General features: G+C 36.8%; 1 pseudogene; it reads left to right on the plus strand.

Annotated features, from left to right (window-relative positions):
- Positions 1 to 24,831: 24,831 nt before the first annotated feature.
- On the plus strand, positions 24,832 to 25,995 carry LOC141498677 (heterogeneous nuclear ribonucleoprotein D0-like; annotated as a pseudogene).
- Positions 25,996 to 27,138: the final 1,143 nt, after the last annotated feature.

The following is a 27,138-nucleotide window of genomic DNA, read 5'->3' on the forward strand; positions in this document are numbered from 1 at the left end:
AGCTTTTTCACAGCATGTTGTTGGTGGTGTTTTTGCATTAAGCTTTTGTGATCCTTGGTACCAAGGCCCTTTGTCTCTTTGAGTGGAATTGTTCTGTTTCTTATTATGCTTTCTCTGAGCAGAATTCTGCCTTCTATGGCACAGAGATGAGAATAAATATAACTATAATCCTCAAGTAGTTACTGGAGCATATCTCTGGGGAAGCAAAATATTTTCAAGTGATATATAAGAACTTGATTGGATAGCCACTGAGCATGATCCGGAATAAATACTAGGGTATAAAAATCAACTCGGTCACAGGTGAGTTCTTCTCCCTGAGATACACCATGGTGACATTTTTTGGTAGGATGACAGGATAGAATGGCAAAATAAAAGGAGTTGTCAACCTGCTCTTCTCAGGGAGGAGTCTTTTGGTCATAACACCTCTATAGATAGGGCTGAGATAGCCAATGACTCTAAGAGGGGCAGAAAGTGGAAACTCACCTAATTAATTATTTCTAGGTGGCCTTCAAAAATGATTCATATCCACCCATCTGGGTCATCTTATTATCATCTATCCTGCCCTTGAATGAAGATCCCTGTTTTCCCATGCCCACTTTCTACTTCTTTTCTAAAAACCATAATCAAATCAATACTATCATCACTTCTGTAAAGGACATGAAAATCAATCCATTTCCCAATGGCTCCACTCAACAATCCCACTGACTCCCTAGGCCATAACTTATAACCTAACCCTCACCCCCCTATATGTGATAACAAGCTATCTCTTCTTTGCACTATTATTCCTTGTGCTTTTAATGAATGCATTCCTATTCATTCATGTTGAATAAGTCAACATAGATTTGAAGAGCTGCTTTTCTTTGACAAATTGAGTCTCTACTCTTTGCAAGCATTCTAGCACCATGATCTCATGGTCCAGTGACTTCAGACTAAGTACGAGACCAAGTTCTGGGCTCCTAAGAGCTTCCAACACTCTACCCTATTCCATTGTACCTGTTAAATCTGCTCCTCTAGTACTTGAGTGGCACAAACTGTTGAGAATTCAAGTGATTCCTCCTCAGAAGAAGGTAACTCCTCCCTTCAGAGGCTTCTTTGTTTTTGGTCTAAATCCATGAATTGGTCAATCACAGAAATATAACACCACCTTTATTTTTTTGATATCTTTTTTTTTAAGAAAGATTTTATTTATTTTGAGTTTACAATTTTTCCCCCATTCTTGCTTCCCTCCCCTCACCCCCCCCACAGGAGGCAGTCTGTTTACTGTGTTTACTGTGTTTACATTGCTTACATGTTATACATTGATCTCAGTTGAATGTGATGACAGAGAAATCATATCTTTAAGTAAGAAAAATAAAGTATGTTATAGTACAATTTCATAATAATATAATGCTTTTTTTCAAATTTGACAGTAATAGTCTTTGGCCTTTGTTCAAAGTCTATAATTCTTTCTCTGGATACAGATGGTATTCTCCATTGCAGATAGCTCAAAATTGTCCCTGGTTGTTGCACTGAAGGGATGAGCAAGTCCATCAGGGTTGATCATCACCCCCATGTTGCTCTAACACCACCTTTAAATGTTTCTGAACCCATAGAATTTTCTTTCCTCAAGATCAATCAGAACATCAAATCTTTAGGTGTTCCATTCCAGAATAAGAAAGTTTTGGTATTATGCATATTTGCTCATCTTTAGTGAGGGATTTGATCTATTTCCACATATTTTTTTTTTGGTGTTTACAAAGCAATGGGCTTTTACGTGACATGCCCAAAGTCACATAGCTAGGTAATTATTAAGTGTCTGAGGTCAAATTTGAACTCAGGTCCTCTGATTCCAAGTCAGTGTTCTATCCTCTGCATCACCTAGATGCTCCTATTTCCATATATTCTTGCCAAATTTCACCTCTGCAGAATGCTGGAATGTACTACAGGTTCAGACAATTTAACACAGATAGTAATGCCTTGTATGGCTTCTTGTATTCTTGGAGAAGGACCTCACCTGACCCAAAAATGTCCCAAGCTTCATGGAGAAACTTTCAACATCCCACCCCCCAATTGTGTATTAGACATTTCCAAAAATAGGAAATCTTTTGAGCGACATGAATCCATCACTGCATGTCAGTAGAACTCCTGTCAGACATAGTACTAATTTTATCTTAAATAAAATTTAGTGTTATTTAGCACTAATATAAACTCATTGTTTTAGAACAATTTTGACCTATATTTGTTAATACTGGAAAATTTTGTCATCAAGTTATAGTTTGAAAAAAAAATTGCTTCAGTGGATCCTTGAATCCTAGACATCCAAAATGAAGATCCTAGGTGGACCACTTAAATGACCTGGGTTTGAGTCTTTCTAACACAGAATCAAGGAATCTGAAAAATTAAAGGACTGAAATTTCTTCTGAAAAATATTGATGTGTTATTTTTCATTCCCAAATACAATACTCAGCTATCCTTTGTAACAAAGCATTTAAAAAGACAGGGGAAAGTAGTTTAACAAAACCTATCAAAACAGTATTTGACACATAGTAAGCACTATGTAAATTAACTATTACCTATTCTTCTCCTCCTTGTTACTCATTATTATTTACTATTATTACTGTTATTAATCAAGTCTGACAGTACACACAATGCACCCTAGCCATATCTTACCACCTCTGCAGAAAAAGGAGGGAAGTTTATTTTCTAATTCCTTCTTGAAGACAACCTTGGTCATCATATTTACACAGCATTCAGGTTAGGGTCATCCCTTTCCATTTTCCTTGTTATCTCACTGTATTTACTTTTTCCTGGTTCTACTTAATGAATTCCACAAAAGTTATTTTTTTAATTCCACTTTATTTACAACCCTGAATTTTCTACCTCTCACCTTCTTCTCCTCAATGAGAAAAAAAGAAAAATAAACACAATGCAAACATATTGAGTCAAGAAAAAACAAATCCCTTCAATTTCCAGGTCCAAAATATGTGTTTTAATCTTTTTTTTGCTATCATGTTTCACCATTAGTTCTCTGGAAATAGATTGGGTCCTCACTATTCTTGGTGTTGAAAAATTATATCTCTTTACAAAATTGTTGTTATGGAACAAATTGGTTCTTTTCACTTCATTCTGCATCAATTCTTATAAGGTTTGCAATACTTCTCTGACAAACTGAGATTCCTCACTTCTTAAGAAGTAGCAATAGTCTATTACATTTGTGTATCAAAGTTTTTGCTCAAACTCTAATCAGATCAACTGATGGACATCTCCTTTTTTTCCAATTTTTCGCTACTACAAAATAGGCACATGTATTTCAATGACTTGTTTAATGTTCCACTACTGGTCAGAAAAAGATCAAATTATAATCAAGTAGAAGAGACAATAGATCCCCAATGCACTGTCATATATATTTTTCAGTCATTGCTTCAAAATGGCCTATATTCAGAAAAAATATAGACTGGCAAAGGAGGAAAATTGGAAAGGCACAAAAATTATATGTCCTACTTTTTTTATCAATACATATATGTGAATATACATATGATAATGAAACATCTAGTTTATAATATGTATATAAAGTAAAACTTCATTTTTACATATTGCACATATTATAACAAAATACATATACGTATACTGCTAATTGTGATACATACCCATACATGTTTGTACATATGTGTGTGTGTGTTTCATATGCTTTTATTTTCCAATAATTTTTATTCCAGGAAGAAGACAAAGAAAGAAGAAAGAAAGCTATGGAGAAATTGATGATTTTAGATCTTTGACCTGGAAAGAACCTCAACAGTTCCCCTAGTCTAGTTCCCTATCATCAGGTAGGTAAGATCTTATGCTATTTTACAGATGAGGCAATTGTGGGCTAGAGAGATGAAATAATAAGACCTCACAACTCTAAGTTGACAGGAGTTATTTGGAGTCTATAAATATGCCCAAAATGTCATAATTGCACTTGGGGAAACATTCATATCAATTTTATTAAGGAAATGAAGTCATGTTAGCTATATTTCTAGTGGAACACTTATTCTTTTATCCCTACATGGGGGTCGAGGGAGGAGAACATAAAATAGTCAATAAACATTTTAAACAGACCATTAAAATGTTCTAATTAGCTCAAGTAATAATGAATTTGATCAACCAAATCAATTTAAAACCAAAGTTAACAATGTGGTTAATTGTGGTTATTTTGTTTCCTAAATATAGATCTTTATGATCCTAAAAATGGATGCAGGCTTCTAGCAGAAGTGGAAGATAACTAAAAATGTCTACCGGTTTAAGATTCCTAACATATTTGAAAAACTTTCTGTCATTCTTGAAACCTCATGGCGTTTGGTCAAATTATTTGGTGAATTCAGGCTATCAAATTTTACTTTCTTTCAGTTATTATTTTTATTATTTACATTGGATGTAAATAGGATGGGCCTAGAGCAAGAATTCTAAACCTGTGGTGCATGTTTTTTCTTAAATAAATGATAATAACTGTGTCTTAACATAATTGGTTTCCTTGGTAATCTTGTGTATTTTAATTTTTGCAATGAAAAATATTATTCTGAAATGAGGTCTATTGAATTCACCATATCACCAAATGTGACCATGACTCAAAAAAGATTAGGGACCCCCGACCTAGAGAGATGTTAGGAAAGATAATCTCATTGAGAAAAAGGGGGTAAGATAGGTACAGAGAAAGATAAGTAGGCAGACATGTAAGTAGAGATAGAAATATGAATATGTGAACTCATCCTAAAAGAATAAAATTTTGGAGCTACAAATAATTAAGGAAGTAATGGCAGTGACTCAATATTGCCTCTGGGACAAAATATAATTTATTTAGATTGGCATTCCATGACCTTCTTTATCTAGGCTGCCTTTGAGGGTCAACTCTTTATTATCAAATGGCCTACATATTTTCTTCTGAACTTGGTGTTCCATCTCCTGTGTTCCTTACTTTACACAGTCTGTTCCCTATGCCTAGAATAAAATCCTTCCTTATTTCTGCCTGTTTAAACTTCTAGTTTTCTTCATTCTTCATGGCTCAGTTCATGTTCCCTCTACTGTGGGAAGTCTTTCATGACCTCTTAGGGGTCATTTCCTCCTCCTCAAAGAACTATATATATATATATATATATATATATATATATATATATATATATATATATATATACTTCTCTGTTTACATTTTGTATTCCATCAGTACAATGTAAACTCCTAGAGGGCAGGGATTTATGTGCCATTTTGACCTTTTTAACCTTAGGGCCCCCCATAGTGCCTTGCAAAGAGTAAGCATGAAAGAAACATTTAATGAATTCCATTAGACTGGGAATTAACATTATGTCATTATCATCTGTTTTCCCATGTAAAAATATAATTTCCCACATGTTTCATTTTGTACAAAAAGTCCAATATAAACCTTCACTCACTATGCTTCCTGCTTTACTTTTTAAGTAAAAAACTTTTAATTAGAAATGAATCAAGTGAAAATAAGATAATCCAAGGACTTACTAGAATTCTAGAACCTGTCCAATAATTAACCAAAACTGCATATTGAAATTCAGTCTTTATACTTTTATCCATCTTCAAATAGGGAAGATCTTGAAATAGGATCATGGTCTCTCATCATATTATGTGACCAAATTAAAGAGTAGTAGGTTTACTGCTAACTAGGAACTATCTTTTTTCCCATTTGTGTTATTTTATGATTGACCATATCAATAAATCAGATCCTTCAGAGAAATAAGGTAGTTTGTAAAAGAAGAGATGAGTAACAGCAAAATTATTTCTAGTTTAACTTGATTTTGTTACAAATCTAGGCTTCTCAGAATCTCAGTGATGAAACCAGTCTCAACCAGACTCGAACAACAATGACCTCTAAAATTTGCCCCACAAGTGGTGCTTGAAGGTTCCAGGCAAGAGGAAACTTAGCTTCCATGGCAGTCCATTGCTCATGTGAATAGCTCTCATTCTTAAGAAGTCTTTCTTTACAATCAGCCTTAGTTTACCTATTATTATTTTTTAACTACTGCTCCTCTTTCTGACCTCGAGGATCAAAGTAGGGCAAGCATAATTCATCTACTATGTGACAATCCTTCAAACACTTGGAGATCGATGTGAAATTCCCTCTCATGCAGATGTAGCTCTCTGCTAGGCTATACATCCTAAGGTCCTCTTCTAATCTTAGCTAAGTATAAGCTTAGCAGTATCATTCTGAAAACATTCCTAAAACCTAGCTCTATATACCAGATTCCAGATGTGAAATTATAGAAAAATCACCTTGCATCTACATTTGTTGAAAAATTTAAATATTTACAAATTTTGGCTTTGAATTAAATATGATCTATCTTGCATTCAAGTCTAGCTTTAGGATGACAAAGTTAGTCTAGATTACCTCTATAATCCTAAACTTCATGTTGCCAATTAGAAATAGATTCACATATTTATTCACTTTTTGTTAATTCAACAAAAATGTATTTCCTCCATATGAAATCGTATCTTCCATTTCCATGTCTTTACACAGGCTCCACGAGCTCCTCTCTTACCTCTACTTAGAATTTTGAGCTCAAGGCTAAATTCAGATGCCACCTGTTAGGAAAAGCAAGTTGAGATCCTAATGACCCTTATCTGGGCACATACTATCTTCTCAATGGAATGTAATCTCCTACAGAGCAGAGCTTATTTTTATTTTGTTCATAAAGTTTATAAAGTTTGATAAAACCCTCCAAAGCAGGTATAGACAAGGACGGCATGAGTATTTAGGAAATGTAGTAAAAAAAAATAAATGAGGCAGGTCAATGACATTGGACAATATGGAAGTCTTATGTCTTTACATGAAGAATAGAATCAGCAGGTGTTGGAGTATATGAGATTTGGATATTACAAAAATAGTAAAATGATTTTGAAAGGGGAAAAACACCTTATAAGCTACAAGGTTATAATATTTGAATCAGTAGTAAGGATAAACAGACCACTAACTTATTAAAGCAAAAATGGAAATAAAAGCTATAAAGAAAATGAGAAGAAAGTTGGAGCATATAATTAATCAGACTCCAACCTTATTTATTTCAACCAATTCTTCATTAAAAAATGGGAAATGACAGGAAAAAAGGATATAAACATCAATTAGAATCATTTCCTAAAGAAACTGAACTTATCAAAATCAAAACAAAGATAAAATCAGGTAGAAATCAACCTTCAACAGTAAACTCTAGACACAATTGCCAAGCAGGGAGATAAAATCACCAAAGGCAACATCAAATAACAACATACACACCTTTGAAGGAAGAGGGAAGATTATATAAACAATTGTCCCATAAAACAATGAAAAGCAGTAAAAGGAAATGTAAAACAGTGCAATGAAAGTGTAGAGACAGAACCAACTGGGTTAAGTTCTCCTAAGGGCACTTAAGATAAAACTTAAGAAGGAGGGCAACAACAGAAGAAGGAAAAGAGGTACTAAATTTTCTCTAACCAACTTTCTTCATCATCAAGGTCAGTGGAAATATGACTTTAACCACAGTGTCCCAGATGCTCTTCTGGATGACAGAGACCACCAAGATGGAAAAAAACAGCTGAACTAGAAGAATAGATAAGAGTGGCTATCTTTGCTAATGGGGATATGATTTCTTGAACAAAGAAGGGCTGACTCTAAGGCAGGGAAGTTATATATTTTTTAAAGATTTTATTTATTTTGAATTTTACAATTTTTACCCAATCTTACTCCCCCCCCCACAGAAGGCAATTTGCCAGTGTTTATATTGTTTCTATAGTATACATTGATCCAAACTGAGTGTGATGAGAGAGAAATCATATCCTCAAGGAAGAAACATAAAGTATAAGATATAGCAAGATCAGACAATAATACAGAAGATATATTTTTAAAAGAATATTTTATTTTTATCCAATTACATGTAATGAAAGTTTTCAATAATACTTTTTTGGAAGGTTTTGAGTTTTACAATTTTCTCCCTCCCTCCCTGCCCTCCCCTCTACTGACAAAAAGCAATCTAATACAGGTTATATAAGTATAGCATGCTAAACATAAATCCATATAAATCAACTTGTGGAAGAAGAACCAAATCAAAATGAAAAAAATGAGAGGAAAAATATATAATACCTAAAACAACTTTAAAAAATTGAAAATAGGGGCAACTTGGCAGTGCAGTGGTTAGAGCACCGGTCCTGGAGTCAGGAGTACCTGAGTTCAATCAAATCTGGCCTCAGACGCTTAATAATTACCTAGCTGTGTGGCCCTGGGCAAGTCACTTAACCCCATTTGCCTTGCAAAATCCTTAAAAAAAATTGAAAATAATAAACTTTGGTCTCCATTTAAACTTCATAGTTCCTTCTCTGGATATGGATGGTAGTTTCCATTCCAAGTCTTTTAGAAATGTCTGTGATGTTTGTGCTGCTTAGATGAATAAGTCCATCATAGTTGGTCATCACCCAATGCTACCGTTAGTGTATATAATGTACTTCTGGTTCTGCTCATTTTGCTCAGTGAAGTTCATTAATTCATCCAAGTCTTTCCAGGTTGGTCAGAAGTCCTGTCATGATTTTTTTTAGGTTTTTGCAAGGCAAATGGGGTTAAATGGCTTGCCCAGGGCCACACAGTTAGGTAATTATTAAGCGTCTGAGGCCAGATTTGATTGAACTCAGGTACTCCTGACTCCAAGGCCAGTGCTCTATCCACTGCCCTACCTAGCCACCCCTTGACATAATTTCTTAAAGAACAATAGTATTCCATCATATTCATATACCACAACTAGGTCAACCATTCTCCAAATGATGGGCATCCTCTCAAAATTCAATTCTTTGCTACTACACAAAGAGCTGTTATTAATATTTTTGTATTTGTGGGATGATTTTATCCTTTTTCATGGTCTCTTCAGGGTAGAGAGCCAGTAGTGATATTGCTGAAAAATGGTATGCAGAGTTTTATTGCCCTTTGGGCGTAATTCCAAATTGCTCTCCAGAAAGGTTGGATCAGTTCACAGCTCCACCAACAATGCATTAGTGGACCAGGTTTCCCATATTCCCTCCAACACTGATCATTTTCCTTTTCAGAAATATTGGCCAATTTGCTAGGTGTGATGGAGTACCTCAGAGTTGTTTTAATTTGCACTTCTCTAATCGATAATGATTTAGAACATTTTTATATGACTCTAGATAGCTTTAATTTCATCTGAGAATTGCCTTTTCACATCCTTTGACCATTTATTAATTGGGGAATGATATGTATTATTATAAATTTGACTCAGATCTCTCTATATTTTAGAAATGAGTCCTTTGCCAGAAACACTAGTTGTAAAAATTATTTTCCAACTTATTTCCTTCTTTTTAATCTTTCTTTTCAATTTAATGTAATCAAAATTATCCATTTTGAATTTTATGTTCTTTTTCTTTTCTATGATCATAAACTACTTTCCTTTCCATAGATCTGACAGGTAAATTATTCCTTGTTCTTCTAATTGGTTTATGCTATTATTTTTTATGTCTAAATTATGTACCCATTTTGACCTTGTCTTGGTATAGGGTGTGAGATGTTTATCTGTGCCTAGTTTCAGTCATATTATCTTCCAGTTCTCACAGCAGTTTTTATCAAACAGTGAGTTTTTATCCCAGCAGCTGCATTCTTTGTGTTTATTAAACAGCAGATTACTAGTCATACTGTTCATTACTAGTCACACTGTTCATTACTAGTTCATACTGTTACTTTTGTATCTAATCTATTCCACTGAGTCACCCTATCTCTTAGCCATTACCAAAGAGTTTTGATGACTGATGATATATAAAATAATTTTAGATCTGATATGGCTAGGTCACCTTACTTTGCATTTTTGTTATTAATTTCCTTGATATCCTTCCTTGACCTTCGGCTCCTCCATATGAAATTAGTTACTATTTTTCCTAGCTCAATAAAATACATTTTTGGAAGTTTGATTGGTATGGCACTGAATAAGTTATTTAGGTAGAATTGTTATTTTTATTATATTAGCTCAGTTGACCCTTGAACAATTGACATTTACCCAATTATTTAGATCTGATTTTAGTTTTGTGAAAAGTGTTTTATATTTGTTTTCATATAGCTTCTTAGTCTGCCTTGGCAGGTAGACTTCCAAGTATTTTATGTTGTCTACAGTTACTTTAAATGGAATTTTTCTTTCTCTCTCTTGCTGCTGTGGCTTGTTAGTAATATGTAGAAATACTGATGATATATTTGAGTTTATTTTATATACTTCAACTTTGCTGAAGTTGTTAATTGCTTCAAGTAATATTTTTAGATGATTTTCTACAGTTCCCTAAGTATACCATCATAACATCTGCAAATAGTGAGAGTTTTGTTTCTTCATTACCCATTGTAATAGCTTCAATTATTTTTCTTCTCTTATTGATAAAGTTAACATTTCTAATTCAATATTAAATAATAGTGGTGATAACAGGCACCCTTGTTTCACCATTGATCTTACTGGGAATACTTCTAACTTGTTCCTATTACATATAATGCTTGTTGATGGATTTAGACAGGTACTGCTTATCATTTTTTAGGAACACTCCATTGATTCCTATGCTCTATGTGTTTTTAATAGGAATGGATGCTGCATTTTGCCAAAAGCATTTTCAGCATCTATTGAAAATAATCATATAATTTGTTTGGTTTGGTATTGATATGGTCAATTATGTTGACAATTTTTCTAATATAGAACCAACCCTCTATTCTTGGTATAAATCCTGCTTGATCATAGTGTATTATTCTAGTGATAACTTGCTGTAATCACTTTGCTAATGTTTTATTTAAATTTTTTAAATCCATATTCATTAGGGAAATTGGTCTATAATTTTCTTTGTTTGTTTTGACTCTTCTTGGTTTAGGTATCAGCACCATAATGGTGTCATAGAAGGAATTCAGCAGAACTTTTTCTTCTTGTTAGCAGCATATTGTAGGATTCTGCTATTCACTTCCGTTTTATGGGAGAATTTATTCCATCTACATTCACAGTTACAATTACTAACTCTGTATTACTTCCCTTGCTATCTCCTCTCCATATTTTTTGCCCTTCTTTGGCCCTATCTCTCCTTACCATTGTTTTGCTTCTGAATATTGCCTCCCTCAATCTCTCTTCATTTCTATCAGCCACTCTTCCATTTCTTTCGTCTTTCTCTTTTCCCCTTCTTCCTTACCTCCCTTCTATTACTCCCTCCTTTCCTTCCCTCCCCCTTTTCCCCACTTAATACTTGAAGGGTAAGATAAATTTTTAAACCAAACTATGTATATGTCTTTTTTCCTCTTTGAGCCAAATTCTATGACAGTAAAATTTAAACAGTTGTCACCTGTTCCTTTCTTTCCCTCTACTGCAATAGGTCTTTTTTTAACTCTCCATGTGAGGTAATTTGCCACATTCTACCTCCCCCTTCCTCCAATCTTATTTCAGTTCTCCCTTTTTAATGTCTTAATTTTTTTTTTTAAATAATCATTCCCGGGGCGGCTAGGTGGTGCAGTGGATAAAGCACCAGCTCTGGAGTCAGGAGTACCTGGGTTCAAATCTGGTCTCAAACACTTAATAATTGCCTAGCTGTGTGGCCTTGGGCAAGTCACTTAACCCCATTTGCCTTGCAAAAAACCTAAAAAAAATAAAATAAAATAATCATTTCACAATTGGTTCCAATTCTATATAAACTATTTGGAAAAAATAGGTGAAGATGGAACACTGTCTAATTCTTTCTTTGACATCAATATGCTGCTGATTTCTAAACCAGGAAGGGCCAAAACATAAAGAAAATTATAGATCAATTTCCCTAATGAATATGTATGAAAAATTTTAAATAAAATATTAGTGAAGTGATTACATCAAGTTATAACTAGGATAATACACTATGATCAAGCAGGATTTGTTCTAGGAATGCAGGACTGGTTTAATATTAGGAAAATTGTCAGCATGATAGCAAACCTCACAGAAATCATATGATTATCTCAATAGATGCTGAAAAAGCCTTTGACAAAATACAGCACCCATTCCTCCTAAAAGCACTAGAGAGAGTAGGAATAAATGGATTGTTCCTTAAAATGATAAGCAGCATCTATCTAAAACCATTAACAAGCAATATATGCAATGGGGATAAGCTAGAAGCATTCCCAATAAGATCAGGGGTGAAACAAGGATGCCCGTTATCATCACTACTATTCAATATCATATTAGAAATGTTAGCTTTAGCAATAAAAGAAGAAAAAGAAATTGAAGGAATTAGAATTGGGAACGAAGAAACAAAACTCTCACTCTTTACAGACAATATGATGGTATGCCTAGAGAACCCTAAAAATCGTGTAAAAACTACTGGAAACAATTAGCAACTTTAGCAAAGTCGCAGGATATAAAATAAATCCACACAAATCCTCAGCATTTCTATTTTTACTAACAAGATACAGTGGCAAGAGTTAGAAGGAGAAATCCACTTTAAAATAACTTCAGATAACATAAAATACTTGGGGGTTAACCTGTCAAGGCAGACTCAGAAACTCTATGAAAACTACTATAAAAATCATTCCATCAAAAGCAACACATGTCCATACCTTCAGACTAAGTATACATATTCTAACAGAATTATGATTCTCAAGAATTATGAGAATCTTCCTCCCGGTGGGGGGGGGATGTTACCAGTTTAATTTTATTGAATAACAGTCTTATTCTTTTCCCCTATTTACATTTGCAGTTATCTTCTGAGTCTTGTTTGTGAAGATCAAATTTTGTGTTCAGCTCTGGTCTTTTCATCAGTAAAGTTTGAAAGTCACCTATTTTGCTAAATGTCCATTTTCACTGGGTAACTTATTCTTGGCTTTAAACCAAGCTACCTTGCCTTTCAGAATATCATGTTCCAGGCCCTTCGATCCTTTGAAGTTGATGATGCAGCCAGGTCCTGGGTAATCCTGACTGTGGCTCTTTGTTATTTAAATCACTTTGCAGGGGATAGAGCCTTGGAGTGAGGAGGATGATAATTAGAATCAGGTCTCAGGCACTTGACTGTTACTAGCTATGTGACCTTAGGCAAATCACTTAATCCTGATTGCCTCACATTCAGGGCCATCTCCCATCCTGATTCATATCTGGCCACTGGACCCAGATGGCTCCATAGGAGAAAGTGAGGCTAGTGACTTAGCACAGCATCCCCTCACTCAAATCCAATACATGTGCTTTTTATGGCATCAGAAAGGAGAGGTGGAATAGGCTAAGATATTTCATATAAATATGGCAAGGAGATGATATACCAAAACTTTTGGGATACAGACAAAGCAGTCATTAGGAGAAATAGTACATCTCTACTATATCATATAAAAGATATTTTTTTTTGCAATGAGCTTTTGCAATGGTATGGAAGAGGGTAAGGTGAGTGGGATTGAGGGAACTTTCACTCTCATCAGATATGGTTCAGAGAGGAAATAGCATCCACACTCAGTAGACATCTAGAGTAAAAAGGAGAGAAGGGGAACAGGGGGAAGGGGAGGATGTGGGTGATAGAGGAGAGGGTAGATCATAGGAGAGAATAGACAGATATAACACATTTTCTTTTTTACTTTTTGCAAGGTTCTGGGATTGGGAGGCTTGTCTGGGACCACCGAGATGGGTAGTTGCTGGGTCTCTGGGGTGATATGTGGGCTTGGGGCCTCTTGGCTCAAGGGCCAGTGTTCTGTCCACTGTACCATTCAGCTACCCTATAGCACATTTTAGAAGAGGGACAGAGTGAAAGGAGAGAGAAAATATAATATATGGTAGTGGGGAGGAATGGATCTAGGGAATTACAATCACCAACAGCAACTGTGGAAAAATATGGAAATAACTTCTGTGATGGACTTATGGTAAAGAATGTGATCCACCCAAGACAGAGCTGATGGTATCAGAACACAGACTGAAATACATTTTTTTCTCTTTTACTTTATTTCTCATGAGGTTCTATATTTTTGTGGGGGAGGGGGTATTATGTTTACTCTTAAACAAGAATATCTTATTAATATATAAATAAAGTCATATTAACCAAAAAGAAGAGACAAGGAGGGATGGGAATTCAGGGAAGCCTGGGAGGATTTGCATGAACTGTTGCTGAGTGAGATGAGCAGAACCAGAAAAACACTGTGCACCCTAACAGCAAAATGGGGCTGATGATCATCCTTGATGGACTTGCTCATTCCATCAGTGCAACAACTGGTGAGAATTTTGGGCTATCTTGCTGGAGAATACCATCTGTATCCAGAGAAAGAATTATGGAGTTTGAACAAATACCAAAGACTATTACCTTTAATTAAAAATAAAAAACGTTATCTTATTATGTAATTCTGCTATCTCTTATACTTTATTTTTCGTCCTTAAGGATATGATTTCTCTCTCATCACATTCAATTTAGATCAGTGCATACCATGGAAACAATGTAAAGACTAACAGATTGCCTTCTGTGGGGGTGGGGGTGGGAGGGAAGCAAGTATAGGGGAAAAATGTAAAACTCAAAATAAATAAAATCTTTCAATAAAAAAAGAAAATTAAGAACAAATATTTTGACTGGTTACAAGATTTTCTCCTTGATCTGATAATTCTAAAGTCTGGCTACTATATTCTTTGGTGTTTTCATTTTTGGATTTCTTTCAGGAAGTGATGGAAGGATTCTTTCAATGACTATTTTGTCCTCTGGTTCCAGGATATTGGGGCAGTCTTCCTTGATGATTTCCAGGGGAATGCTGTCCACATTTTTTTAAATCATTGCTTACAAGTAGTCCAATAATTCTTAAATTATCTCTTCTAGATTTATTTTCTAGTTCAGTTATTTTACCAATGAATTATTTTACATTTTCTTTTCTTTTTTTCATTTTTTAACAGATCCTTGATGTCTCATGAAGTCATTATCTTCCACTATTCCCAACTTATTTTTCAAAGAGGTAATTTCGTCAATAGGTTTTCGCATCTCCTTTCCTATTTGATCAATTCTATTTTTAAAGGAACTGTTATCTTTTTTCTATTCGCCAAATTGTATTTTTAAAGGATCTGTTTACTTTTGTCCCACTTTGTTACAAGATGTTGCTTTTCTCTTGTATTTCTTTTCCCAGATATTTTATTTGATTTTTTCAAGCCCTTTCTAAACTCTTCTGGGCGGGGGTGGGGTGGGGTGGGGGGGTGAGGGGGCTGGGGCGTTCAGTGGATCAACCAATAAGGAAAGCTTGAGGTTCTGTCTCAAGACCATCAGCACTGGGGATGTCAACCCACTACTTTCTGGATTGTTGAGAATGTTGGGAATGCCTGGGGCTGTCTCTGGGCTGTCTCCATTAGCATTTCAATTACTGGGCCAGGCCCTCCTGGCTGGATATGGCCAGAGGTACTCTCTGTACCTTCAGTGCTGGGGAATGTCACCCATTCTCTGGGCCACTGGGAAAGGTGGTAACATCTGGGGCTATCTCTAGTCTATTTGTGCTGGAAATTTCAGGCCCAAGGGCTCCAGTCTAGGAATGTGAGGGGTTCCAGGCTGGGAACATCAGGAGCTTGCTTTTTGGGTTGGGTTGTTCAAATCAGTCATGCCGGTTGAATGGGAGTCCTGGGCACCCATACTGGAGCAACCCCAGCCCTCCCATCACACAGTCCAAACTGCAAAAGCCTTGGCTCCCACAGTCAAGGATCCCAGGTTTAGTACCCGCTTCCCTGTCACTGGCTCACCAGGTATCTTCTTTTTTTTTTTAATTTATTTTTTATTCTCATTTTGTACAAATGTTTTTCTTTACATTAATAAAATATACTTGTTTACAAGTAAACAAAATACACCTCCCCCCATGAATATAGATAGACTTGATTGGGCAAAAAAGTAAAGGGGGGAGAAAAAAATTAAAATAAAAAAAATCATAGTAATAATTGTAGGTATGGCCAGGTGGTGCAATGGATGAAGCACCAGCCCTGGAGCCACGAGCACCCGAGTCCATATCCAGCCTCGTAAACCCAATAATCACCCAGCCATGTGACATGCAAGCCACCCGATCCCCACTGCCCTGCAAAAACCAAAAAGAAGAAAAGAGGAAAAAAAAAAAAGAAAGACCCAAAATAAAATAAAATAGTAATAATAGTAGGGGTGGCTGGGTGGCAGACAGAGCATTGGCCCTTGAGCCAGGAGCACCTGGGTCCGAATCCAGCCCCAGACACCCAATGATCACCCTGCTATGTGGCCCCAGGCAGGCCACCCAGCCCCACTTGCCCTGCACCCTCCCCCAAATAATAATAACAAAAAATGTGTTTCAGTCTTTGTTCCAACACCATCAACTCTGTCGTGAGTGGATCACATTCTTTATGATAAGTCCATCACAAAAGTTACTTCCATATTTTTCCAGTGTTGCCATTGCTGCTCGCAACTCCCTCCTTTCTTATTTCTCCACTACCATGTACTATATTTTCTCTCTCCTTTCACTCTGACTCTGCTGTAGGGTTGCTGAGTGGCGTGGCAGACAGATCCCTGGTCCTGGGGCCAAGAAGCCCTGAGCCCCCATACCACCCCCTTAGGCCTAGAATCCACCTGGCCCTATGGTCCTGGGCAGGCCTTCCAATCCCAGCCCCTTGCAAGAAGTAAAAAAAAGAAAATGTGTTATATCTGACCACTCTCCCCCCATGGTCCATCCTCTCCTCCTTTATTTACATCCCCACCCCTTCCCCCTGCTCCCCCCTCCTTCTTACTCCAGTTGTCTATACCCCATTGAGTATATTTGCTGTTTCCTCTCCTAGCCATCTCTGAGGAGAGCAAAGGTTCCCTCACTCCCCCTTGCCTCCCCCCTTCCATATCATTGCAATAGCTCATTGTAATAAAAAAAATCTTATTATGTGAAATATCTTGGACTATTCCCCCTTTCCTTTTTCTTTCTCCCATTCCATTTCCCTTTTTTCCTTATTAACTCCATTTTTACACCATATTTTATCTTTGAATTCAGCTTTCTCCTGTGCTTCAACTATAAAAGCTCCCTCTACCTGCTCTATTAACTGAGATGGTTCATATGAATATTATCAGTATCATTTTTCTATACATGCAGTTCATCCTCATTAAGTCCCTCATATTTCCCCCCTCTCCTCCAATCTCCATGCTTCACCTGAGTCCTGTATCTGAAGATCAAACCTTGTGTTCAGCTCTGGCCATTCCAAAAGGAACCTTTGAAATTCCCAGGGTTCATTGAAAGTCCATCTTTTTCCCTGGAAGAGGACATTCAGCCTTGCTGGGTAGTTCATTCTTGGCTACATTCTAAGCTCTTTTGCCTTCCAGTATATTGTATTCCAAGCCCTTTGAGCTTCCAATGTAGCTGCTGCTAAGTCCTGTGTGATCCTGACTGCAGCTCCACGATATTTGAACTGTGTCCTTCTGGCTGCTTGTAATATTTTCTCTTTGACTTGGGAATTCTGGAACTTGGCTATAATATTCCTAGGGGTTGGTTTTTTGGGATCTCTTTCTCTGGAGGATCAGTGGATTCTCTCCATTTCTATTTTTCCCTCTGCTTCTAGAATATCAGGGCAATTTTCCTGTAGTAATTCTTTGAAAATGATGTCAAGGCTCTTTTCCTGATCATGACTTTCAGGTATTCCAATAATTTTCAAATTATCTTTCCTAAGTCTGTTTTCCATATCAGTTGTTTTTTCAATGAGATATTTCACATTTTCTTCTAATTTTTCATTTTTTGGTTTTGAAGTATTGATTCCTGATTTCTGGTAAATTCATCAATCTCCCTGAATTCTATTCTTTGTCCGAAGGATTTATTCTCCTCAGAGAGTTTTCTTATCTCTTTTTCCATCTGGCCAATTTTGCTTTTTAAAGCATTCTTCTCCTCAAAAACTTTTTGAACTGTTTTATCCATTTGACCTAAGCTGGTTTTTAGCATGCTATTTTTTTTGGCATTTTTTTGGATTTCCTTGACTAAGCTGCTGACTTCATTTTCATGTTTTTCCTGCATCTCTCTCCTTTCTTTTCCCAGTTTTTCTTCTAACTCCCTCATTTGATTTTCCAAAGTCTTTTTTGAGCTCTATCATAGCCTGAGCCCAATTTCTGTTTTTCTTGGAGTCTTTAGATGCAGGAGCTTGTGTTTCCTCATCTTCAGACTGAGTATTTTGATCCTTCTTGGGCTCATTTGCAAAATATTTCTCAATGGCCTTCCTCTTGTTTCTTTGTTCATTTTCCCATCCTAAGCCTGTTTTGGGGGGTCTTTCCTGAGCTTTTGGGACACTCCCACAAGGGTCTCAGTGTGTAAGGTTCTGTCCTCCCTCCTGGTCTGTGAATGACCATAAGCGCCCCCCTCTGCCATGGGGCTGAGGTGGGGGGAGCCCTGCTGTTCTATGGGGGGGGGGCCTAGACTGTGATCAGGATCTGAATGTGGTTAAAGCTCCAGAGTCCTGTTCCAGGAGCAGAGCTCAGCAGTCTCTCTTCACTCCCCTCCCTCTGCTCAATGGGCTCATGCCCTGGGGGCTCCTGCTTACAGGCTCCACCTGCTTCTGTTTCCCGGTCTAGGCTGCTGAAAGACCAGGCTGCTTGCTGTATGCCCCGAGGGCTGGGCTCCACGTGCTTGCTCTGGCAGAGGTCCCCTGCTGTTCCCCCAATTTGTGCCGGTGCTCCCCGGGGTGCAGCTCAGGAGACTCCCCCGCTGCTGTGAGCTGAGGCTCCCAGCGCCCTGGGGCTGCCTCCGGGAGGCTGAAGTTCTTTTGCTCTGGCGGGCCACCCCTCTGGCGGGCTGCCCCTCTGGCCTCGGGGAGCAGAGCCTTTCTTCTCTTTTCCAGGTTACCTTGAGTAGGAGAACTTCCTCACTGGGTCCCTTTGTGGGTTCTGTCTCTCGAAAGTTTAATTAGAGTCCTTGGTTTATGAGTTTTTATCAGAGAGCTCCTAAGACTGGATCCCTTCATGTTGCCATGTTCACTAGGTCTCTTCTTTATGCATGGACACACCCACACTCCCCCCTCCCCAACCCTCATGGTAGATCTTGCTGGAAGATATTCCACTGTGTTCTTATGTGGGTTCTGTCACTCCAAAATCTGTTAAGAGGCTTGATTCATGTCATTTCTGAGAGAAACCCAAGAGAGTTTAATGAAATTCTGGTTTCTCTTCACCATATTAACCAGAAGTTCCAGCAGGGAAAGTATTGATGGCACCTGGGACTATATTGTTACCAACAACAACATCAGCTACGGACTTAAATGCCTATACTTTCCCTAGAATCCTAAATTTTGGGAGAATAATTGATACAGGCATCAAGAACCTCTTTGAGGGATGTATCTGAAGAGAATAGCCTTCCACAAGCAATTTTTCATGATGGGTCCCACCTTTACCCTCACTCAAAGACATGGAGAAAACAACAACTGTTTTGTTGACTCTAAAAAAGAATTTGTTCAAGTGGAGCAAAATGCCACCTCAGAGGATCCCACACTTATGTCGAAATGATATAAAATTCCTTGAAGGGTCAGACAAGAAAGAGAACTTCATTTGATGGTAATCTGATCATTAACAGTTAGTCACAAAACACAGCTAATGTTAATGAGACTCAAGAAAGGATGTTTTTACTATCATGGAGGACACTCCGAATAGAGTCCATCTTAAAGAGTAATTCCCTGTGATTTGTAAGGTTGCTCAGATGTCCCTAATTATGCATGACACTGTTCTGATTGAATCAAGCTCTGGAAAATTACATAGCCTCCCAAATTAGATCCATAATTACTCAAAAGAGTTTGGCCTGACTATTCATATAGTAAATGCATATAGATAAAGAATGCCTATTACCTAAATGAGTAAACTTGGAAATGGGGTCATAGACCCCCAGGGGGCCATGGCACAGATTCAAAGTGTGTTTTATCAACCAACTACAGGGTAAGAAGACAGGACACATCTCACTCTTACACTAATAACCAATTTGGGGCTTCTCTCCAATATAACTACACTTAAAGATTTATATATATATATATATATATATATATATATATATATATATATATATATATATATATATATGTATTAATACTCAACTATCTCTGACGCCTTCATAGTTAGTCTCATGTAACTGGACTGGACATTAGCTCCTCAAGGCCATTACAACCTAATTTGTACAGAGATACTTGTAGTATCTCTGCAGGCAAATTCTCTCCCTCTACTTTTTCTGCACAGCATCTTTCCCCTCTTCCAATGAGAGCAACCCAAAGCTATAGCAGAAACTCTCAGAAAATCAGGCATGTGCTCCAGGGAAATGAACAGGGAGCAACATCTCTTCCTCTTTCTTTCATTGTCAATGGATCAGAGATGCATAAGTTGTGAACTTCAACAGAACCAGCAAGCAGGTGTAACCTACAACAAAGATTGTATGGCATTACCTTTTCCCTGGAACCATCTTCTGAACTTCCCTATTTCTATCAACCTTTCAGTCTTCCAGGTTCACAGTCTCAGTACCAATCTCAACTTCTTACTTTTCATCAGCTGAAAAATCTTATTTGCTTCTATTGCCATACAATATCTCATATTCAATCATTCTCCTCTCACAGAGCTACAACCTTTGTCCAGGACCTCATTATCTTTATTGCTTCTCTAGTCTTAGAATCTGATGCCTGGTCTACCTTAGGCAAGTCACTTAACTGACATTAGCCTCAGTTGCCTCATTTGAAAAAGAAAGGCTTGGATTGTATGGCCTTTAAGTTCTCTTTACAGTGCATTTATAGTCACTCCTCTCTCAAATCTATGTTCCATATTGCTGGCAACTTGATTCAGTTAGGTCCTGATTGGGATGAATAATGACTACTGTGAAATGGTCAAATGTAGTAGAATTGGCATCATTCAAAGTCATAATTAGGGCAAAATATGATTATTGGCTTCAGTGCAGTTGAAATATGCAGTGTGAATTTAAAGAAATGTGAACCTTTCACAGGGTATATTACTTATAACAATCAGGATCATACTGTAATCCTAAAACAAAGGTCTGAACATGTTATTTCTCAACTCCAGTGGTTTCGTATTGACTTGAGGATCAAATATTATTTCATCTTCATCATTTTCCTTCTAATTACTTTGTATAAGTTTTGTGTAAGTTTTATGACATACATGACTATACAGCAGTATAGCTATATAATTTATAAATCTTTTAAGTAGATTTTAAATAATAAGTAAATGTGACAGACACTAATTAAAAATATTGAAAAGATTAGACAATCTAGAAAGTTTGAAGACTACCAGCCAAGACTGTAATATACAATTATAATTAAATGAAAAAATTACTCATCCATCAGTATATTTAGTTTGCAAGACATTTCGAGGAATGATGATTTTGATCCAGAATTCAACAGGACAAAATTTAATTGGTTGGCCTTCAGAAAAATATAAATGACTCATGCTCCAACTTGAAGCAGGCCTGACATTAATGGCTTGTAATATCTATCTATCTATCTATCTATCTATCTATCTATCTATCTATCTATCTATCTATCTGTCTATCTATCTATCATTGGAAAGCACTACTATGCTGATAAAATCATGAATCCACAAAAGTACCACTAGGGGCTTAGTATGATCAATTCCTTGTACAGAGTGAGCAAACAGTAAACATTTGTTGAATGGAGGAAATAAATAACTCAGCATTAAAATGGATGCTTCTAATGGCAATTTCTGCTTAGCTAACTAGTTTACATTATTCCCTGATAGAGTCATTGGCCTGTGGGATTGATGACTGATTTCCAAAGGGAATACAAGAAGATGTTACTTAGACTGAAAAAGAAATCTACCTTCAGCCACATTTGAATTCTCCCACCTACTCGAGTTCCATTTGGAGTTTCATTCAGATTTTTGAAGTGCACAAACCATTTTTAGTACCACATTTGTCAAAAATTACATTCTGGCATTCAAGTTTTTTTTCTCCACAATAATTGAAACTTCAAGTTGACAGGCTATTGTGAGGTCATGTAGGTCAACCCCATTAGAATAAGAATCCCTTCTTTAAGAAATCTGACAAGGGATTATGCAAACTGCACCAGATAACCATCAGTGAAGGGAAATCTATCACCTTTCAGGTGGTCTATCACTATTTGCACTAGTGATGCTAGGAAGATTTTACATATATCTTTTTGTTTGCAATTTTCAGCTTGCTCAACCCTGTGGGGCAAGCTTCTTGCATATGATAGCTTTTTGAATTACTGAAGATGACTATTATGTTTTCATCATCCCACCCCTTCTATTTAACCTTCTCTTTTCTAGGGTAGCTATATACTTCATTCAACTGGTCTTCATATGGATAGGATCTAGTCCCTTCACCACACTGGTTTCCTTCTACTTTGTGGCTTCTCAAATGATTTTCATTTAGAATCATGCACTGAAAACTGGACACTAAACTGTACATTTGATCTGAGTAGGGAAGGATGGAGAGGAATGATATCTTCTTTATTCTTAAAAGCTCTGTGTCTCAATGCAACTGAAGCCTGCATTAGTTCATTTTGGCTGCTACAATACAGTGGAGATACATATAAGTTTTCAGTTCACTAAGTTCAAGACTTTGTGGGTGACTGTCATCTAGTTGGTTAGCTTTTCCTCCCAGCAAAGTGTCATGTTTAAATTGGATAATTATAGCATCTACATCTGGAATTGAAATGTCCATGTTTTGACAGCCTTGTGACTGGGCAAAACATCATAGTTCTTTGATCTTCAGTTTCGTTAATTTTAAAATAATAATAGATATAAAGTATTTTAATATCTTAATATATTATATAAATTATATTTCTGATCACTTCTCAAATATGGTGCCCAAAAAGAAACAAAGTACTGCAGATATGGGATATGTCATAGGTTTGGTGGATAATCTCAGAGAATGGAAAGATTATTTGTATCTCATGTTCATTCTCCAATAATTAGAAGTAAATGTTTTCCAAAGGGATTGTTATGTAGCAAAAGTGGACTATGTTCCACCCAGAATTGAAAGCAATAGCAACTATGTGACTTAACATGTTCAACTTTATGAAGTTTCTTTAAGTTTCTTTCATAGAAAGTTTACAGAAGTGTTATTATGTGTAGGTTTTGTGTAAGTTTTATGACATACATGACTATTTAGCAGTATAGATATATAATTTGTAAATATTTTAAGTAGATTTTAAATAATAAGTAAATGTGATAGACACATAATTAAAAATATTGAAAAGATTAGACAATCTAGAAAGTTCGAAGACTACCAGTTAAGACTGTAATATACAATTATAATTAAATGACGAACCAGGACCCTTGGTGACAAAAATGGTATGGTGATATGATCTTTTCTAAAATATCTTCCAGGCCTTGGATATTTTCTTGTTTTGACAGCTCATATGTCTGGAGAGGAGAAACATCAGGAGATCTTCCACAGCAGTTCTCTTTAGCAATAATATTCTTTGGTGGAGTGAAATCAGAGGTTGAATTGTTCTTACTTATTTAAAGGAAAAATCCTGCGTTGGGTTAACTTGCCATTAAAGTTTTGCTTCAGGATCTGGCTTGGAAACTTTGGGAGCAGTGACTGGCAAGGTGACAAATGTGGTTAAGCTTATAGACAGTTATGATAAGTATTTTTGGTATTCAAGTCTTGGCACACATTGGTTGTGAACTTTGTGAACTCAGGTGCAACTGAGTCTTAAATAATTAAAGGGTGGGAAGCCACACACTGGGGAGTTTTCCATAACTGATATAAAATCATGCACTTTCATTAATCTTTGGAGGTTTCAATTGTATCAAGGTATATAGCCTTCCTAGTACGGGTGCTATTGATTATCCTTAGAATGACCAAAGAAATTATTTTGGGTCAGGAGAGGGAGAATTGGAATGGAAGTCCACGTTTTTTCTTTCTGTTCTTTTCTCTTTCATTCTGATTTTTCTTTAACAACATGAATAATATGGAAATATAATAAACATGATTGTACATGGATAACCTATCTCAGATTATCTTTTAATATGGGAAGGGGAAGGGAAGGGAGGGAAGTAGAAAAATGTTGAAATCAAAACCTTTCCAAAAGATGAATGTGGAAATCTAGCTTTGCATGAAACTGGAAAAAAATGAAATGAAATAATATTCAATTTTTTGGTTCTTCATGATTTGGTTAATATTGACAAATATTAGTGTTTCTATTTTCTAAGAAGACTAGAAAAACAATGTTTTCAAATGAAACTTTGTATGTCAATGATACACAGCTTGGATTCCTTTTCAAAAATATATAAGAAATTTCACACAGTGGATTCAAAGCTATCCTGCTTATCTATATCTCCCTAATCATCTCTGTTCTTTTGTGATCATTTTTTAAATGGTACAGTTACTCCTGCTTTCTTTCTTTTCTTTTTACTTTATCGTCACTGTTATGTTTGTCTTTCATACTTGAAGAAGGCCATGATATCAGGGAGGTGATGCCATGACAAGACATGTATGAGTACCCCCTGCTGTGCTGTTATCAGCCTCACTTTGTCCTCTAGAGCCATCTGGGTCTAGTGGTCAGATAGGAATCAGGATGACTGGAAATGGCTCTGGATGTGACACAACCAGAGTGAAGAGGCTTGCTGAAGGTCACACAGCTAAGTAGCAAGTATCTGAGGCTGGATTGAACTCCTATCTTCCTGAATTCAAGACTAGTGCTCTATAGATTTAGGAGGGATTTCAAATACAACTTTAGACACTGGCCTCTTAGTAGCTGTGTGACCTTGGGCAAGTCATTTCACCGTCATTACGCTACATCCAGGGTTATCTCCAGTCATCCTGGTTCTTCTCTGGCCACTGGACCTAGATGGTTCTAGAGGAGAAAGTGGAGCTGGTAACTTAGCACAGCAGGGGGTACTCATTCAAATTCAATTTATGTCTTGTGATGGCATCACCTTCCTGATGTGGTCTTCTTTGAAATGAAGGACAAAGGGCACATAGACGAGTCTTCTCCACGGCCCTGCTCCCACGTTTTTGGGGGCAAACTTCCTTTCACCAAGTTTCGCCCCACAGAAAAGCACCCCTTTCCGGGTGCCTTGCAGGGGGCCCCCCACGGTGGCCCGGCTGTCTGTTTTGTAGTGCCCTGATCAGGTGCCTTCCCACGTGACCGTGGTTCTGAAACCGTTCTCGGTGGCTCTCCCTGATACTAACCTACTTCTCCATGTCAGAATCATACTTTTGTATAGTGATTAAAGCTGCTCCTTAAAATCCGAATCATTTGTAGCAGTTAGAGCCCGAGGGACACGTCGAGGCTGCCCCCGGGGACTCAGGAGCTTCTGGGACGGGGTTCCTCCTGTTTCCCATGGCCCCTAGTGCCTACAGACAGAACGCATAGCTTTAAGCCACCATTCAAACTCTGAAGCAGAGAAGGCACAGCAGGAGGTCTTTTCAAAATTGGGTGAAGTTGTAGATGGCACTCTGAAGTGATGATCCAATCACAGGGCTCTCAAGAGGTTTGGGCTTTGTGCTATTTAAAGAGCCGGAGGACATAGTGCACCTAGGGTGGCGCAGTGGCTAGACCACTGGCCCTGAATAATGAACTACCTGTGTGTCCTCGGGCAAGTCACTCAACTCCATTGCCTTGCAAAAAAACAAAACAAAAGCAAACAAAACAGAAGAGTGTAAATGTCATGGACCAAAAAGAACACGAATTCAACGGCAAAGTGATTGATCCTAAAAGGGCCAAACCCACGAAAACAAAACCTGTTAAAGAAATTTTGGTTGCTGGCCTTTTTCCATATACACCTGAAGAGAAAATAAGGGAATACTTTGGTACTTTTGGTGAGGTGGAATCTATAGAACTCCCCATAGACAACAAAACCAACAAGAGACTTGTATTCTACTTTATTACTTTAAAGCAAGAACAGGTGAAAAAAATAATGGAAAAGAAATATCACAACGTTGATCTTAGTAAATGTGAAATAAAGGGAGCTATGTCAACAGAGCAGTATCAGCAGCAGCAGCAGTGGCAATCCAGAAGACAATCTGCTGGAAGAGCTCATGAAAGAGGTAGTGACCACCAGAGTGGTTAATGGAAAGGGTCCAGGCTGAATGGTCATAAAAATAACTACAAACCATACTAAATTATTCCATTTGCAACCTCTCCCAAAATGATAGAGAAGCAGTATTTTCTAATTTGAACATCCATTTGAAGGTGGCTCATGCACTTTCTAATACCAGTTCAAACTAAATTTTTGTATCAAATCCCTGAATAGAAGTATGACATTAGGTCCCTCTGAAGTTTTAATTGAGTTATCATTAAAAACAAAATTTGATTTGTTTTATTTCTTAATTGCTGTGCTTCACAATGAATTTGTATTTTATGCCTCTCCCCATTATTCTACATCAACTCTTGTGTTAAAAGCCCAGTGTGACCATGTCATGATACAGTAGTGCCTTACTGATTTTTTAATAAATCCTTTTGTATAAAAAAAGAAAATGAAGGACAAACATTATTATCACTGTTATCTTCAGTTCCTCCTCTCCCTCTTCTAATCCCATCCCCATAAACCAAACAAAATCTTCTAAAATAGCTATAGTCCACCAAAATAAATCCCTAAACTCACAATATCTGAAAATATTTGACTCAAAGAGAAATAATGAATCTCTTCTTGGAACTGAGTAGTATGCTTTATTATTGACTAAATAAAATTATGATTGGTCATTTCACTAATCAGTCTTTAAATCTTTTAAATTTGGAAAAGTATCCTCTTTTAACATGCAAGCAGAAAAGGTTTATTTCATATCCTAGTTACTACAAATTGTTCTATTTAGTAAAAAGAATCTCTAAAAATGAGGGTTGCACTTGCAGTTTCAGTAAAGAATAAGTGATAAATGAATCCAACCAGAAAGTAGAGATTGATACATTAATCAGTCTTACTTTTACAAGCAAAACCTAAGAATGGTAGCATCTAAAATTGTGAAATGGGTCACATTGATCCACTGACCAAGGAAAAAAACTCTTCCAGAACAGTCTGACAAAAAAACAAGTAAAAAAATAATTGAAATGCACAGTAATATTTTAGAAAAAAGCATTCATTCTTATAAGATATGGATTAAGATCCCCTCAGTGATTTTTATACTACCTGCATGACCTTGAGCAAATTATTTAACTTCTTTGGGCCTCATTTTTCTTATCTGTAAAATTAGAGCATTGAACTAGATGGTCTCAGAACTATCTTCCATCTCAAGATTCCATAAACTCTTGGATACCTACTTACTTAAAC

This window comes from Macrotis lagotis, chromosome X, assembly GCF_037893015.1.
Source record: "Macrotis lagotis isolate mMagLag1 chromosome X, bilby.v1.9.chrom.fasta, whole genome shotgun sequence".
In the NCBI taxonomy this organism is placed as follows: domain Eukaryota; kingdom Metazoa; phylum Chordata; class Mammalia; order Peramelemorphia; family Peramelidae; genus Macrotis; species Macrotis lagotis.